The 12,067-nt window shown below is 39.7% G+C and overlaps 1 protein-coding gene across 3 annotated transcripts in view; it reads right to left on the reverse strand.

Moving 5' to 3' along the window:
* The window catches only part of ATF6 (activating transcription factor 6), a 242,139-nt gene that overhangs the window by 132,702 nt on the left and 97,370 nt on the right, over window positions 1-12,067 (reverse strand). The window lies entirely within an intron of this gene.

Genomic DNA, 12,067 nt, shown 5'->3' on the forward strand with positions numbered 1-12,067 from the left:
TATCAAGTAGTAAACAAATCCAAAATTAAACTACAGTTAGTGGATAATATAAATTTTAAAATAAACAGATTAAATAGCAGATGAATTTTAAATGATTTTGCTACTTTGGCACATATGAAATAAGCACAGAAGTCTGAAAAAAGCCAGATTTCTTTTCACAGATTCAGAAATGAGTGGGTAGGCTTTAAAGAAAGCTGAGTGACTTACAGAGACAGCAGGGAAACAGAAACTGAACATGCCATTTACCTATTCAAGATTTACACCAATAAACAAAGGGACTTGTGAAAATTTGGCCATGAACTTGAACATTTTTAGCTCTGTAGACTTAGCACAGGGTTACAATCAGAAAAAAAAAAAAAAAGTGAGACATTTACATAGAAATGCAGTACTTGGAAGCAATCTCAAAAACAACAGAATGATCTCTGTTCGTTTCCAAAGCAAACCATTCAATACCATAGTACTCCAAGTCTATGCCCCAACCAGTAACAATGAAGAAGCTGAAGTTGAACGGTTCTATGAAGACTTACAAGACCTTTTAGAACTAACACCCAAAAAAGATGTCCTTTTCATGATAGGGGACTGGAATGCAAAAGTAGGAAGTCAAGAAACACGTGGAGTAACAGGCAAATTTGGCCTTGGAATCTGGAATGAAGCAGGGCAAAGACAAATAGAGTTTTGCCAAGAAAATGCACTGGTCATAACAAACACTCTCTTCCAGCAACACAAGAGAAGACTGTACACATGGATATCACCAGATGGTCAACATCGAAATCAGATTGATTATATTCTCTGCAGCCAAAGATGGAGAAGCTCTATACAGTCAACAAAAACAAGACCGGGAGCTGACTGTGGCTCAGATCATGAACTCCTTATTACCAAATTCAGACTTAAATTGAAGAAAGCAGGGATAACCACTAGACCATTCAGGTATGACCTAAATCAAATCCCTTATGATTATACAGTGGAAGTGAGAAATAGATTTAAGGGCCTAGATCTGATTGATAGAGTGCCTGATGAACGATGGAATGAGGTTCGTGACACTGTACAGGAGACAGGGATCAGACCATCCCCATGGAAAAGAAATGCAAAAAAGCAAAATGGCTATCTGAGAAGCCCTCACAAATAGCTGTGAAAAGAAGAGAAGTGAAAAGCAGAGGAGAAAAGGAAAGATATAAGCATCTGAATGCAGAGTTCCAAAGAATAGCAGGAAGAGATAAGAAAGCCTTCCTCAGTGATCAATGCAAAGAAATAGAGGAAAACAACAGAATGGGAAAGACTAGAGATCTCTTCAAGAAAATTAGAGATACCAAGGGAACATTTCATGCAAAGATGGGCTCGATAAAGGACAAAAATGGTATGGACCTAACAGAAGCAGAAGATATTAAAAAGAGGTGGCAAGAATACACAGAGGAACTGTACAAAAAAGATCTTCACGACCAAGATAATCACAATGATGTGCACACTCACCTAGAGCCAGACATACTGGAATGTGAAGTCAAGTGGGCCTCTGAAAGCATCACTACGAACAAAGCTAGTGGAGGTGATGGAGTTCCAGTTGAGCTATTTCACATCCTGAAAGATGATGCTGTGAAAGTGCTGCACTCAATATGCCAGAAAATTTGGAAAACTCAGCAGTGGCCACAGGACTGGAAAAGGTTAATTTTCATTCCAATCCCAAAGAAAGGCAATGCCAAAGAATGCTCAAACTGCCGCACGATTACACTCATCTCACACGCTAGTAAAGTAATGCTCAAGATTCTCCAAGTTAGGCTTCAGCAATATGTAAACCGTGAACTTCCAGATGTTCAAGCTGGTTTTAGGAAAGGCAGAGGAACCAGAGATCAAATTGCCAACATCCGCTGGATCATCAAAAAAGCAAGAGAGTTCCAGAAAAACATCTATTTCTGCCTTATTGACTATGCCAAAGCCTTTGACTGTGTGGATCACAATAAACTGTGGAAAATTCTGAATGAGATGGGAATACCAGACCACCTGACCTGCCTCTTGAGAAACCTATATGCAGGTCAGGAAGCAACAGTTAGAACTGGACATGGAACAATAGACTGGTTCCAAAGAGGAAAAGGAGTACGTCAAGGCTATATATTATCACTCTGCTTATTTAACTTTTATGCAGAGTACATCATGAGAAATGCTGGAAGAAGCACAAGCTGTAATCAAGATTGCCGGGAGAAATATCAGTAACCTCAGATATGCAGATGACACCATCCTTATGGTAGAAAGTGAAGAGGAACTAAAAAGCCTCTTGATGAAAGTGAAAGTGAAGAGTGAAAAAGTTGGCTTAAAGCTCAACATTCAAAAAACGAAGATCATGGCATCTGGTCCCATCACTTCATGGGAAATAGATGGGGAAACAGTGGAAACAGTGACAGACTTTAATTTTGGGGGCTCCAAAATCACTGCAGATGGTGACTGCAGCCATGAAAGTAAAAGATGCTTCCTCCTTGGAAGAAAAGTTATGACCAACCTAGATAGCAGAGACATTATTTTGCCAATAAAGGTCCGTCTAGTCAAGGCTATGGTTTTTCCTGTGGTCATGTATGGATGTGAGAGTTGGACTGTGAAGAAGGCTGAGCGCCGAACAATTGATGCTTTTTAACTGTGGTGTTGGAGAAGACTCTTGAGAGTCCCTTGGACTGCAAGGAGATCCAACCAGTCCATTCTGAAGGAGATCAGCCCTGGGATTTCTTTGGAAGGAATGATGCTAAAGCTGAAACTCCAGTACTTTGGCCATCTCATGCGAAGAGTTGACTCGTTGGTAAAGACTCTGATGCTGGGAGGGATTGGGGACAGGAGGAGAAGGGGACAACAGAGGATGAGATGGCTGGATGGCATCACTGACTTGATGGACGTGAGTCTGAGTGAACTCCGGGAGTTGGTAATGGACAGGGAGGCCTGGCGTGCTGCGATTCATGGCGTCGCAAAGAGTCAGACATGACTGAGCGACTGAACTGAAGTAAGAAAGATGTTAAAATCTCCAATTATGTTGTAGATTTGTTTTTCCCTTTAATTCTGTCATTTTTCTGCACTGTTTTTGAAACTTTGTTATTTGGAGCCTATACATTTAAAATTGAATGCTCCTCTCAATATGAAATTTGATTGTCTTCTGTAATATTCTCTATTTACTTGTTTGATTAACATAGCCACATCAGCATTCTAATGCTTAGTGTTTGCACATAAAACACACTTTACCCTTTATTTGCATCTGTCTGTGTCTTTATGTTTAAAATGTCATTTCTTGCCAAAAGCATGCAGTTGAGTCTTCCCTTTTAAAAAATCTACTTTGTTAATTTCTCCCTTTTAATTGATATGTTTAGGCCATTAACTTTAATTACTAATATAGTTGAGTTTGTTTCTACTACCCTGGTATATATTTTCTATTTATCCTAATTATTCTTTATTTGTTTATTCTTTTGGCTGAAATATACAATTTTTTGGCATTTCATTTTTACCGATATCACCTTTTTAGCTATTCCTTGTGCTCATTTTTAGTGGTTGCTCTAGAGATTATACTTTGATCTTTAAGCTACTAGTCTACCTTGAAATATTACTTGAACTATATAAAAACTTTATGAGTATAATTCCTTTTATCCCCCTCCCTTTTTGTTCTTATTATCTTATATTTTATATCTAAACAAACTATAAACCACAACAAGCTGCTGTAAGTTTTGCTTTTAAAATAGTCTTTTTAAGATCCCAAATAGCTAAAGCAATGTTGGAAAAAAAAAAAAATGGAGCTGGAAGAATCAGTGTCCCTGACTTCAGGCTACACTAGAAAGCCTGTCATCAAAAGAGTATGATACTGGCAGAAAAACAGAAATACTGATCAATGAAACAGGACAGAAAACCGAGAAATGAATCCATGCACCTATGGTCAATTTATGACAAAGGAGGCAAAAATATGCAGTATAAAAAAACAGTCTCTTCAACAACTGGTGCTGGGAAAATAGGACCACTACATGTAAAAAAATGAAATAAGATCATTCTTTAATACCATACATGCAAATAAGCTCAAAATGGATTAAAGACCTAAATGTGAGACTGGACACTATAAAACTACTAGAGGAAAACATAGGCAGAAGACTCTGACAAATTGCAGCAGTATATTTTTGGATCTGTCCCCAGAATAATGGAAATAAAAACCAAAATAAACAAATGACATCTACTTAAAGTCAAAAGCTTTTACACAGAAAAGGAAACAATAAACAAGCAAAAAGATTGGGAGAAAATATTTACAAATGATGTCACTGACAAAGGATTAGTCTCCAAAATTTACAAACAGCTCACGATGCTTAACAGCATCAAAACAAACAATCCAATTAAAAAATGGGCAGAAGACCTAAACAGACATTTCTCCAATGAAGGTATACAGACGGTCAAGGGGCACCCGAAAAGATGTTCAATACGGTTAATTATCAAAATGGCTATCATCGAAAAATCCACAAACAATAAATGCTAGAGAAGGTGTAGAGAGACGGAAACCCTCCTACACTGTTGGTGGGAATTTAACTGGTACAGCCAGTGTGAAGAACCGTATGGAGTTTCCTTAAAAATCTAAAAACAGAGCTACCATATGACCCTGCAATCCCACTCTTGGGCATGTATCTTGAGAAAAACATGATCTCAAATGATACATGCACCCCAATGTTCATTGCAGCACTATTCACAATAGCCAAGACATGGAAGCAACCTAAATGTCCATCAACAGAGGAATGAATGAAGGAGATGGGGTACACATATACACTGGAATATTACTTAGCCATTAAAAAGAATGAAATAATGCCATTTTGTAGCAACATGGATGGACCTAGAGATTGTCATAGTGAGTAAAGTTACATCAGACAGAGAAAGAGAAAAATCATATGACATCCCTTATATGCAAAACCTTTTTTTCTAGAAAGACATGATAAAAATGAACTTACAAAACAGAAAGACACTCAGACTTAGAAAATGGGTAAAGGGATAGTTAGGGAGCTTGGGATGGACATGTACACACTGCTATATTTAAAATGGATAACCAACAAGGACCTACTGTGCATACAGCACATGGAACTCTGCTCAGTGTTACGTGGCAGCCTGGATGCCACTCCTAGGGGAGTTTGAGGGAGAATGGATACATGCATATGTATGGCTGAGCCCCTTCATTGCTCACCTGAAACTATCACATTGTTAATCAGCTATACCCGATTTCCTTGGAGAAGGAAATGACAACCCACTCCGGTATTCTTGCCTGGAGAATCCCATGGACAGAGGAGCTTGGTGGGCTACAGTCCACGGGTTGCAAAGAGTCGGACACGACTAAGTGACTTCACTTTCATACCCCAATACAAAATAAAAAGTTTTTTTTTTTAAGATAATAGTTTTTAAAGACTTTGATATACACAAAATAAAGATACTAAAACAAACAAAAAAAAAAAACAGCCATTTATTTTTATCCAGATATTTAACCACTGTGGTGCTTTCCATTCCTGATAATCTGGTGTTCTGTCTGGTACCATTTCCCTTAGTCTGAAAAACTCATGTTAGTATTTCTTATAATGCAGATCTTCTGGAGACAAATTATCTCAGTTTTTATCTGTCTGAAAATATCTTTATTTTGCCTTCATTTGGAATGATATTTTTACTAATTTGCCCCTTTATCTTTTCTAATAACTCACAGTCCAGGAAGAGGGTAGAATTATGAAATGGGACAAATCAAATCAAGAATATAAGGCTTAGAAATGACAGAAATTTAAAAAATAATGTTCATTTGTCAAATTTATAGAATACCTTCTTGGACTATAGGTCCTTTGCACAAGAAGGTTGAAATGAGCAAAGAAGACTAAGCAGAGTAGATAGAGGTTTTGTATACTAAAAAACAAAGCCAGATGAATTCTTTATATGCTTTGGTATCAACAGCAGAAGCAGAATGACTCTTCTTCCCCTAACTGACCAAGAACTTCATTTAACCTTTAACAAACATAGATTTATCCTTGTCATTCCTTTTTTCTGTAATAGCTAAGACTCCCATTTTTTACCATTATCTAAGCTCCCTACTAAAAATATATGTACCCAAGATAGCAGAGAAAGAGATAAGATTTTAAACTACAAATCTCCAAATGTTCAAAACCCATGAAATTAAAGAAAAATTCTTTATCTTCCACTAAAATTTCTGTAAGATTAAAGAACACCAAGCACCCTTACAAAGTTAACTCTCTGCTTATTTATCTAATGAACAGGAAAGAATAACATGAAAAAATATGTCAAAAGATAAGACAAAAAACTTATTTAGGCCAATGATTTAATCTATTTTTCATAAAGCCCATTTTGCCAGCTGTGTGGAATTCTTCACTGGCAACAGTCTCTTCCTGCTCCCTTTTCACTCTTCCCTGTATAACAAAGGATGAAAGCCTGACAACTACATTACCCAAACTTTTTCGCTACCAGGGTCTAGATATAATTTAGGTTCTACCAATAATATTCACTTGCACCAGATTTGGAAAACAGAGGGAGACAGAGTTCATTTTTTTCTCTGGCCATGGAGGCAGCTAACGTGTAGGCTTCGGCAGAAGTGAGTTTTGGCAGTACTAGACACTGTATTCCAATGCGACTAAGCAGCTTTGGGACTTTGAGGTAACTATGACATTTGTAATGATTGTCTGTCACCTCCAGAAGTACTACCAACAAATAAAGTTGCTATAATAGGTGAACAAAAGGTGAATGGCCCAGAGAAACACACAATGGATAATCAGAGACTCTCAATGTTAGAGCTTAAGCTCATTTAGACTAAACCTCATTATTTTATAAATGAAAACAGTCCCTTACTGGTTAAAAGTCCATGGTTCTCAATATCCTTTTAATGTACTTTAGAACATACATACTGCTTCCAATTAGTTTCCAAATAATCAAATAGTTAAGGCGTTCCATTAGCATATCCACTAGCTTCCCTTGTGGCTCAGCTGGTAAAGAATCTCCCCGCAATGCGAGACCTGGGTTCAATCCCTGGGTCGGGAAGATCCCTTGAAGAAGGGAATGGCTACCCACTCCAGTATTCTGACCTGGAGAATTCCATGGACTATACAGTCCATGGGGTTGCAAAGAGTTGGACGCAACTTTCACTTTCACTTTATCTTCCCTGGTGGCTGATGGTAAAGCATCTGCCTGCAATGTGGGAGACCTGGGTTCGATCCCTGGGTTGGGAAGATACCCTGGAGAAGGAAATGGCAACCCACTCCAGTACTGTTGCCTGGAAAATTCCATGGATAGAAGAGCCTGTCCATGGGGCTATAGTCCATGGGGTCGCAAAAGAGTCAGACATGATTGAGCAACTTCCCTTTTTTAGCATATAACCAATTAAAGCTGGTGAAATGTATCCCATCCCGAAATGAAACGTCTTGATTCTTAGAGCTTCTCCATTTCTCTGTTTCCATTAATGGGGATCATCCTGAAGTAATTTTCTCATTTTATTTTTACTTCCTGAACCCACATCAATCAGCCTTTTGTCATTACCACTCTCCAATGAGACAACTTTTGTCAATCACTTGTTGTTGATGCTTAGTCACTAAACTGTGTATAGTTCTATTGCTAACCCATGGACTGGAGCCTGCCTGGCTCCTCTGTCCATGGGATTTCCCAGGCAAGAGTATTGGAGTGGGCTGCCATTTCCTTCTCCAGGGGAATCTTTCTGACCCAGGATCAAACCTGGGTCTTCCACACTGCAGGCAGACTCTATACCATCTGCACCACCAAGAAAGCTTTTAATCCAGCTTTATTCTGCTTCTTGATATTCCTCAATATGTAAACTGTTTCTTCCTGAGGGTTACTAATACTTTCTATTCTCTTGCTTTAGAAGCTGTTTTTCCAAATTTTCTCCTAGATCTTTACATTATTTGATCCTCCATTTAAGGCCTATGGCAAAAGCAGTGTTCTCACCAAAACCCTCTTCTTCCCAAGTACATAGGAAAACTACATTTGCCAAACCTATTGCAAGGGAGACTAGGAAAAGTAACAGAGTTTTAGTCAACTGAACAGTGGCGAAGGCCATGCCTTATCCCTAAAATATTTTGCATAATTTTCCAAACTTTCTTCCCCAACATCCAAAGCTAGAAGCAAAGAATTTCAAGTTGGTGAGGCCACAATGTGGAAGAACCTGGATTCCTTAGTCACTGCTTGGAGGAAAGCCATTCTAGAGAGCTATCTCAAACTCTGAGTGGGTGAGAAACAAATTTTTATTCCAATCGGCTACTGAGATTTTGAGGCTAGCTGCTGTTTGGTTGCTAAGTTGTGCCCAGCTCTTTGTGATCTCCATGAACTGCAGCACGCCAGGCTTGTGACAGTTCAGTTCAGTTGCTCAGTCGTGTCCGACTCTCTGTGACCCCATGAATCACAGCACACCAGGGCTCCCTGTCCATCACCAACTCCCAGAGTTCACTCAGACTCACGTCCATCGAGTCAGTGATGCCATCCAGCAATCTCATCCTCTGTCGTCCCCTTCTTCTCCTGCCCCCAAATCCCTCCCAGCATCAGAGTCTTTTCCAATGAGTCAACTCTTCACATGAGGTGGCCAAAGTACTGGAGTTTCAGCTTTAGCATCATTCCTTCCAAAGATATCCCAGGGTTGATCCCCTTCAGAATGGACTGGTTGGATCTCCTTGCAGTCCAAGGGACTCTCAAGAGTCTTCTCCAACACCACAGTTCAAAAGGATCAATTCTTCTGCGCTCAGCTTTCTTCACAGTCCAACTCTCACATCCATACATGACTACTGGAAAAACCATAGCCTTGACTAGACGGACCTTTACTGGCAAAGTAATGTCTCTACTTTTGAATATGCTATCTAGGTTAGTCATAACTTTTCTTCCAAGGAGCAAGTGTCTTTTAATTTCATGGCTGCAATCACCATCTGCAGTGATTTTGGAGCCCCTAAAAATAAAGTCTGACACTGTTTCCACTGTTTCCCCATCTATCTCCCATGGAGTGATGGGACCGGATGCCATGATCTTCATTTTCTGAATGTTGAGCTTTAAGCCAACTTTTTCACTCTCCTCTTTCACTTTCATCAAGAGGCTTTTTATCCTCTTCACTTTCTGCCAAAAGGGTGGTGTCATCTGCATATCTGAGGTTATTGATATTTCTGCCGGCAATCTTGATTCCAGCTTGTGTTTCTTCCAGTCCAGCATTTCTCATGATGTACTCTGAATATAAGTTAAATAAGCAGGGTGACAATATACAGCCTTGACATACTCCTTTTCCTATTTGGAACCAGTCTGTTGTTCCATGTCCAGTTCTAACTGTTGCTTCCTGGCCTGTATACAGATTTCTCAAGAGGCAGGGTAGGTGGTCTGGTATTCCCATCTCATTCAGAATTTTCCACAGTTTATTGTGATCCACACAGTCAAAGGCTTTGGCATAGTCAATAAGGCAGAAATAGATGTTTTCCTGGAACTCTCTTGCTTTTTCCATGATCCAGCGGATGTTGGCAGTTTGATCTCTGGTTCCTCTGCCTTTTCTAAAACCAGCCTGAACATCTGGAAGTTCACGGTTCACGTATTGCTGAAGCCTAGCTTGGAGAATCTTGAGCATTACTTTACTAGCATGTGAGATGAGTGCAATCGTGCGGCAGTTTGAGCATTCTTTGGCATTGCTTTTCTTTGGGATTGGAATGAAAATTGATTTTTCCAGTCCTGCGGCCACTGCTGAGCTTTTCAAATTTGCTGGCATATTGAGTGCAGCATTTTCACAGCATCGTCTTTCAGGATTTGAAATAGCTCAACTGGAACTCCATCACCTCCACTAGCTTTGTTTGTAGTGATGCTTTCAGAGGCCCACTTGACTTCACATTCCAGAATGTCTGGCTCTAGATGAGTGATCACACCATCGTGATTATCTTGGTCGTGAAGATCTTTTTTTGTACAGTTCCTCTGTGTATTCTTGCCACCTCTTCTTAATATCTTCTGCTTCTGTTAGGTCCATATCATTTCTGTCCTTTATCGAGCCCATCTTTGAATGAAATATTTCCTTGATATCTCTAATTTTCTTGAAGAGATCTCTAGTCTTTCGCATTCTGTTGTTTTCCTCTATTTCTTTGCATTGATTGCTGAGGAAGGCTTTCTTATCTCTTCTTGCTATTCTTTGGAACTCTGCATTCAGATGCTTATATCTTTCCTTTTCTCCTCTGCTTTTCACTTCTCTTCTTTTCTCAGCTATATGTAAGGCTTCCCCAGATAGCCATTTTGCTTTTTTGCATTTCTTTTCCATGGGGATGGTCTTGATCCCTGTCTCCTGTACAATGTCACAAACCTCAGTCCATAGTTCATCAGGCACTCTATCTATCAGATCTAGGCCCTTATATCTATGTCTCACTTCCACTGTATAATCATAAGGGATTTGATTTAGGTCATACCTGAATGGTCTAGCGGTTTTCCCTGCTTTCTTCAATTTAAGTCTGAATTTGGTAATAAGGAGTTCATGATCTGAGCCACAGTCAGCTCCCGGTCTTGTTTTTGTTGACTGTATAGAGCTTCTCCATCTTTGGCTGCAGAGAATATAATCAATCTGATTTCGGTGTTGACCATCTAGTAATGTCCATGTGTAGAGTCTTCTCTTGTGTTGTTGGAAGAGGATGTTTGCTAGGACCAGTGCATTATCTTGGCAAAACTCTATTTGTCTTTGCCCTGCTTCATTCCATAGTCCAAGGACAAATTTGCCTGTTACTCCAGGTGTTTCTTGACTCCCTACTTTTTCATTCCAGCCCCCTATAATGAAAAGGACATCAGCTGGTAATAATTACCTTGACAATACCTTACTCAAGTGGAATCTCTTTAGAGAAGGCTTCTCTTACCACCCCATCTAAAATAGCCACTTACCTCTCAATTCAAACTCTAGCCCTGTTTTTCTTTAAAGAACTTTTAATTTCGAGTCAGTGAGTCAAAGTCGCTCAGTTGGGTCTGATCCAACACCATGGACTGCAGCTCACAGGCCCCTCTGTCCATGGAATTTTCCAGGCAAGAATACTTGGGTGGTTTGCCATTCCCTTCTCCAGGGAGTCTTCCCGACCCACGGATCAAACCCAGATTTCCTACATTGCAGGCAGATTCTTTCCTGAGCCACCAGGAAAGCCCTTTGAGTGTATTTAAACATTTATTTACTTATTTTTTTAAGTTAATCTTTTCCCTCATGATGAGAACTTTTAAGATCCACTCGCAGATTTCCCTGGTGGTACAGTGGATAAGAATCTGCCTGCCATCTACTGTAGAGCACATGGAAATCTGCTCAATGTTATGTGGCAGCCTGGATGGGAGAGGGGATTGGGGAAAAACGGATACAGGAATGACTGAGTCCCTTTGCTGTTTACCTGAAACCATCACTACATTGTTAATCTACTACACCCCACTACAAAATAAAACGTTAAAAAAAAAAAAAGAATCCTCCTGCCAGTGCAGCAAACAGAGGTTTTACCGCTGGTCTGGAAGATTCCACATGCTGCAGAGCAACTAAGCCCCTGTATCACAACTACTGAGTTTGCGTGCTGCAACTACTGAAGCCAGTACACCTAGATAGAGCCTGTGCTCTGCAACAAGTGAAGCCACTGCAACGAGAAGCCTGCACACCAAAACCAGAGAACAGCTCCTCCTCTCCACAACTAGGGAAAGCCTGTGTACAGCCACGTAGGCCCGGCACACCCAGAAATGCACAAGATCCGTTCTCTTCCAATTTCAAATATACACTATGGAATTATTAACTAAGGTCACCATGCAGTGAACTACATCCCTGTGACTTCTTTATTTCATTACTAGAAGTTTGTACCCTCCCCCCACCACCTCTGGCAACCACCATGAGTTTGGTGTGTTTTTTAAGATTCCACATGTAAATGAGATCATAGGGTATTTATCTTTTCTGGGTCTGACTTATTTCACTTGACTTGTTTATAGTTTATCTTTCCCATTAGAATGTAAGTTCCATGAAGGCAGGTACTCTATCATACTCTCTACTATATTCCCAAAGCCCAGAATAAAACCTGGCTCATTATTACTACCACAGGTAACATTTGTTAGAAGCTTGCAATGTGTCAAT

Source organism: Capricornis sumatraensis, chromosome 2 (assembly GCF_032405125.1).
Source record: "Capricornis sumatraensis isolate serow.1 chromosome 2, serow.2, whole genome shotgun sequence".
NCBI classification, from domain to species: Eukaryota; Metazoa; Chordata; class Mammalia; order Artiodactyla; family Bovidae; genus Capricornis; species Capricornis sumatraensis.